At 40.2% G+C, this 6,461-nt stretch overlaps 1 long non-coding RNA gene across 1 annotated transcript in view; it reads right to left on the bottom strand.

The window, feature by feature from the left end:
- The window catches only part of LOC138143328 (uncharacterized), a 12,280-nt gene that overhangs the window by 2,246 nt on the left and 3,573 nt on the right, over positions 1-6,461 (bottom strand). Inside the window, exons 2-3 of the long non-coding RNA XR_011163678.1 lie at positions 5,518-5,555; positions 2,418-2,553 (exon numbers count right to left, since the gene is read on the bottom strand). This is a non-coding gene — a long non-coding RNA (uncharacterized lncRNA). The remainder of the gene's footprint in view (positions 1-2,417; positions 2,554-5,517; positions 5,556-6,461) is intronic.

Genomic DNA, 6,461 nt, shown 5'->3' with positions numbered 1-6,461 from the left:
AGAGGGAGGGAGAGAGAGAGAGAGAGAGAGAGAGAGAGAGAGAATATTCTGTTTCTGTTAAAAGGCCAAAAGAGTTTATCCTTTGTCCTTAAATTCCTAAGGCTAATGGGACCTTCCCTCTCCAACAATGTCATAGGCCCATAGACAGGGCAAAGACTAAAGAATTGTTCATGCCTCCTTGTATAAGTGGGCAGACAACAGTATTTCCTCAAAGACCCAGGTTCAAGGTCTTTAAAAACAGAAAATTGTTATAATATTAAATTCAAGCTAGGTTTCTGACTATTTGAGTACCTCAAAGTGGAGATCAAGAATCAAGGCAGGGTGTTAGGGACATTATTGTACTTGGAGGAATCCCATTGCCTCCTATATTTAAGGAAGGACCAGAAGCCCCTTGAACTATTGTTTTATTCGTGGATGACTGGCACTTACTGTGGTGGGATGAAAAGAGAGTCTGAAGTCAGACACCTCACAGTCCTGGTATAAGATGATTCAGTGGAATGTAATCAGGGGTCTGATTGGAAGACATGTTCTTTTTTTGAATCAAAGTTTCAGCCCATGGCACCTCAAAATGTCTGATGTCAGATATGTAAGTTTTATGCATGAGCTTTCTTTCTGTTGTAGTTTTTGGTTTACCATGAATCCACCTATTTATAAAACATTTTCTGATAAATGGTAGGGAACACCTTTAAGCCCTCCCCTCACCCCAATTCCCCCATTCATATTCCCTTGTTCAAAAATATTCAGATCAATTCAATAGCCATTTCAGTTTAATAAACATTTATAAAGGGTCAGTGAGGTACAAAGTATTGCCCTTCTAGTGCCTAAGATAAATCCAGATTATTTTGTAATATCAAAGTCACAATCCTGTCCTAGCCTGACTTTTTAAATTTATCTCACACTTTTTCCCAATACAAGTCACAGATCAATACTGTAGCAAAATGGAAAATGAGCTGGACTTGGAATCAAGAAGTCTTGGATTCAAATCCTACCTCTTAAAATGAAAAGCTGTGTGGCCTTACATAAGTCACTGGAACTTTCAGAACCCTAGTTTCTAAATTGATAAAATGAGGAGAGTAAGGCCAATAGCACCCACCTCACAGGGTTGCTGAGTCTCAAATGAAAAAAATTATATATACTCAAAGCATTTTGCATATTTTTAAATCTATATAAATATCATTTATGATTACAACTAGATTTATCTACTCACTGTTTCCTAAATATACCACATTCATCTATGTATCTGTACTTGGGCTCCTACATTTTCCCTTGTACAGTGCCTTCTCCACCTTCTTCTCCAACATTATGAATCCAACCCATCCTTCAAGGCTCACCACAAGACTCATTTCCTCCATGAAGTCTCTCTTGGGCCACACCAGACTACAGTGAATGATCACTACCTTTCATGAGCTTATCACAATTACTTTTGTTTCTTCGTATGGCATTTCTGTATTTTCCTGGGACATCTGTAGTGTTATTCACCTAATTTTTTGTTCTCTAACTTTTGAATTGTTACTGAACTTTTTGCCTGGCCATACTTGTCTCCCCAACTAACACACATTATAAATAACTATACCCCCCATACCACCAATCTTGAGGCTACCTGCATATTAGTGCTCAATAACAACATAGTTGTTTTGCATGGTGCTAACTCCCTGAGTAGCCTCAGACACTGAGTGTCCTCAACATCTGTTTGCCTCAGTTTTCTCAACTATAAACTGGGGATAATAACAGCACCGACCTCAAAGGGTTTATGGTGAAGATCAAATGAGATAATATTTGTAAGTCACAATGAGTCATTTAATCTCTTTGGGCCTAATTTTTCTCATCCAGTAAATGAGGGTAGGGTCTAAAAGACTCTATGGTCCCTTCCAACTCCAAATAAATTCTATAATACATTAAATTTCCTCTTTTTATTAAATATTTTCCAATTACATATAAAAGCTATTTCTAACATTTGTTTTTTAAAATTTAAAATTCCAAATTCTTTCTTTCCCTCCCTCTCCTCCCCCCTCATTTAGAAGGCAGGCAATTTGATTTAAGTTATACATGTGCAGTCAGATGCATTGCATTTCTATGGACCTTAACAGATCTGACTCAGACACTGTTGACTTTGGATTGAGAGCTGGCATTTTTGTGTTTAATAGGCAATGTGGGTTAGTAGTATCAGACAATTCAAGTTCAAGTACTGGTTTCAGCATTTAGTATTTAACTTTGGGTAAGTTTCAAACTCAACTCACAAAACATTAAGCATCTTAAGCACACTTAATGTGTTGTATTAAGTGTCTGACACTATGCTAGGCATTGGGGATTCAAAAATAAAAATGAGACAGTCCCTGGTCTCAATGCATTTACATTCTATTTAGGGGATACCACATGCACACAGATAAGTAAACACAAAATAAATATAAACTACATACTGAGAGAGTTCTGAAAGGCCTCTTGCAGGAGGTGACATTGGTACTGAGCTTTAAAGGGGAGTCCCTGGTTCTGAGCTTTGGGAGTGAGGAAAGAGAGCATTCCAGGCATGCTATTTCTGGCCCTCAATTTCCAACTCTGTAAAAAGCAGATAACAGGGTAATAAAATTTTCCCCCCAATTTCATAGGTTGTGAGTAAAGCTCTCTATAATTCTTAAAGCTCTTGAGAAATGTGTATATTTATTATTATTATTATTATTATCCAGGAGAATGGATTATGTATCATTGATATTCTTCTACCCAGTGAAGCAGAGCATGTGGAGGTAGCCACAGGATGAGAGGGAAGAAGTGGGATCTGAATGTTTATTTAATCATTTATGCCCAGTGGGGGATTCCTATTTCACAAGATCCTCTGCCCCCACAGGATATTCTAGGGCAACCAGAATAGATGTTGTACTAGCACCATCTAACTAATTTCTTCCATAATTCATGCTACCTCTGGATGGATTTTCACTGCAGTTCAGTGATTTTTTTTCAACTTTCTCAATTTGCTGACAAATCGTGTTGATATATTATTGGCGTCATCAAGATAGCTCTACTGTTGGAGTTCATGAGGCATAGTGGGAGGTGCTGGGAATACCAAGAGGTACTCTCTGCCCTCAGGGAGCTTACCCGTCTGCTGGACATTCAGGGTATGAACATGTAAAAGGAGGGCAGCAAACCCCCAGCTTGGTCTGGATGAGCACACGTTTCCCCAGAAGTGGTCAAGGTACAGACTCAACCCTCTGTGGAGTAAGCTCTAGTCAAAACTATGGGATCTGGCTGGTGGTGGGGTGGTGGTTTCTATTTACCACCATCACAGACATAAAAAGATAACTACAATTCTACATAAAAAGGGGGTACCTGTGAAATGTTTTCTATTGTTAGTCTGCTTCCCCTCTCCCTAAGTGACATTATAGGATATGCTTAGTGGAGTTCAGATGCAAGAGTGATTGTTGTGGGCTGTAGCAGTTGGGGAAAGGTTCATAAGGGAGAGGGAACATGAGCCTGGCTTTCAAAGATAGATAAGATTGAAATAAGCAGATAACACAAGGAAGGGCATTCCAGGCCAGGGGAAATTGTGTGAGCAAAGGCAAAGAAGGGAATAAAATGGCACATCTGGGGAACAGTAAGGAAGTCGGTTTACCAGAGAAGAGTGTAGGGCAACAGTGGAAGATAGGAAATAGGAAGCTAAATAATGGTGGTTCTTGAGTTCGATTCAGATCAAGAAACTCAACAAATATTTTTAAGACACCTACTGTGTATAATATCCCTATGTCATCTGGGAGTAGAGAGGGGGAAGAGAGGGAGATTGAAATAAATATAAATAAAACAGGGTCTCTACCCTTAAGAGAGAATATAACTAACAGCACCTGATATGTTACATACATGTCTGTGATAATGATGGTGGATTTTACAATGCTGGAGTAAAAGGAAATATGACTAAACTCAAATAACTATTGTATAAAACCAAACGTAATGCTTCACTTAAGGAAGACAGAATCAAAGTGCTATGAGAGGTCTGAGCTAGAAACCAGAATTACAGAGTGGAAGAATCAGGTTGTGTGGTTTGTCCTTCTTTCTTGAAGAGCACCATGGCATCAGGAAGATGATGACATGACTTACAATTGAATTGGTTTTGAGTGAATGAGGGCTGTGCAAAGTCAGCCAGCCTCACTTTCTCTTCTACAGCCATCTGGGTCCAGTGGCCAAATATAGATCAGGACAACTGGGGATGGCCCAGGATCAGGAAAGGTTTCATGGAGGAAGATCACATGGCAAGTTAGCTGGATCTTGAATGAGCAGGATTTTAGCAAGTAGAGATGGAAGGAGGGGTGGCATTCTAGAAATGCCAGGAGCAAAGGCAGACATGGGAAGGCATACATCATGTGTACAGCAGGTAATTCAGGATGTCTGGAGTATAAAGTATATGATGGGGGGTAGAGTGAGACAAAAGAGGAAAGGTAGAGTCATGTCATGAAAGTCTTTGAAGACCAAGGTAAGGCATTGACTTTATTCAGTAAGTAATAAGGAATTCGTGAAGGGTTCTGAGAAGAGTGACATAATTACCTCTTAATTGTATGAAATATTATTGTGACCTGAGTTCAAATCTGGCCTCAGACACAACACAAAAACTAGCTGTGTGACCTTGGGCAAGTCACTTAACCCCAATTGCCCTCCAAAAGGCAAAAAAAAAAGAAGAAATATTATTGTGGCTAATGAAGATAGGGTAGATTCTGGTGAAGCCTATGATGAAGTCCTTCATGTTGTGCTTTTGGAGAAGAAGGATAAATGTTACCTGCATGAGAATATGGCTCAGGTTATTCAGAATGATTGAACCCAGAGTGTTGATCAATGTCAAGTTGGAAAGAGGTATGTTGTCCTAGCCAAATAATTCTGCCATTGGGACTTAAAGAAAGTTAGGGAGGTCAATAGTCAGAGCAGGGGAGATAAAGTATTTCAGGCATGAGAGAAAGCCAGAGAAGATTCCCAGAGCCAATAGATGGATGTTTGTGGAAGAGCCAGGAGACCAGAACCACTGGATCGAAGAATAAAGTTTGGGGAGTAAAATATAAGAAGACTAAGTGGGGGCTATAGTGGTCATGAAGGACTTTGAATGCTAAACAGAACTTTGTATTTGATCCTGAAGGCAATAGGAAGTTTGTTGAAGATTGAGGAGGCATGATTGGACCTGCGTTTTAGGAAAATCACTTTTTAGTGGCTGAATGGAAGATGGGTTGGAGTGGGGAGAGATTTGAGGCAGGCAGACCCATCAGCAGGCTAGTGTGAGATGATGAGGGCCTGCCAGAATGGTGGCAGTATCAGAGGAGAAGAGGGGAGGGCCTATTCAAGAGACACTGCAAGGTAAAATCGACAGGTCTTGGCAAAGGCTTGGATAAGGGAGGGTGAAGGGGGTGGGAAATAGTGGGAATTCAGGCCTGACTCCTAGGTTGTGAGCCTGCAGGACTGGGAGGATGGTGTTGCCCTCCACAGCAGTAGGGAAGGTAGGAACAGGGCAGGGTTTAGGAGGAAAGATGCATAGTTCATTTTGGACATACTGACCTCTACCCGACATCCAGTTCTCAACGTCTGATAGGCAGCTGGAGAAGCAAGATTGGAAGTTAGCAGAGAGACTGAGGCAAGAAAAGTAGATTTGATGATCATTAGCATAGAGATGGTCATTAAATGCATGGAAGCTGGTGAGGTCACCCAGAGAAATCATAAAGAGGGAGAAGAGCAGACACACATAGTTTAGTCATTTGCACACCACTGTAAGTGTTTTGTGGAAGTTTGCTACAACAAGGACAAGGGGCTGTGCTCTGTTCACCTTGGTTACCCTGCAAGCTCAAGAGCGTATGCTCAGGCACAATGCTCTTTTTTGAACAATTCCTCATTATGTAGTATTTTAAGGTTTACATAGCTCTCTCCTCGCAGTAATCCAGTGGGTAGTATGTGTTATACTTTCTTTTTAAGGATGAAGAAACTGAAGCTGACAAAATTTAAGGGACTCCCTGTTGTCATATAACCAGTAACAATAGCTGACATGCTTTAAATTAAAAACAGAATCTCGTGATGTAACCCTCACAATTCTGACAGGCAATCTGTCCATTTTACAGATGAATAACTGAGGTTCAGAGAGCTTAAGTGATTTGGTCATGGTCAGATTCACACTGCCTCTCCACAAACCCAGCCAAATAACCAGAAAGAGCTAAAGCACATGAAATGTATCCGAAGATAAGTGTTATATTCATTTAAACCTTCTAAGAGTATTACCAGATTAGCTTTTTCCATCTTCAAAGGATATTTATAAAGAAAGAATTAAAGAGCTTAAGAGGGGCACTAGGTGGTATAGTGAATAGAGCACTGGCCCTGCAATTGGGAGGACTTGAGTTTAAATCCAACCACAGACACTTAACATTTACTAACTGTGAGGCCTTGGGCAAGTCACTTAACGCCAATTGCCCTATCTTCCCCCCTCCAAAAAGCAAAAAAAAAAAAAAAAAAAA

The sequence above is a fragment of the Petaurus breviceps genome, unplaced genomic scaffold (genome assembly GCF_028583685.1).
Source record: "Petaurus breviceps papuanus isolate PSGF00001 unplaced genomic scaffold, PetGlider_PUasm1.0 138, whole genome shotgun sequence".
Lineage (NCBI taxonomy): Eukaryota > Metazoa > Chordata > Mammalia > Diprotodontia > Petauridae > Petaurus > Petaurus breviceps.
This window is presented reverse-complemented; position numbering and strand designations above follow the sequence as displayed.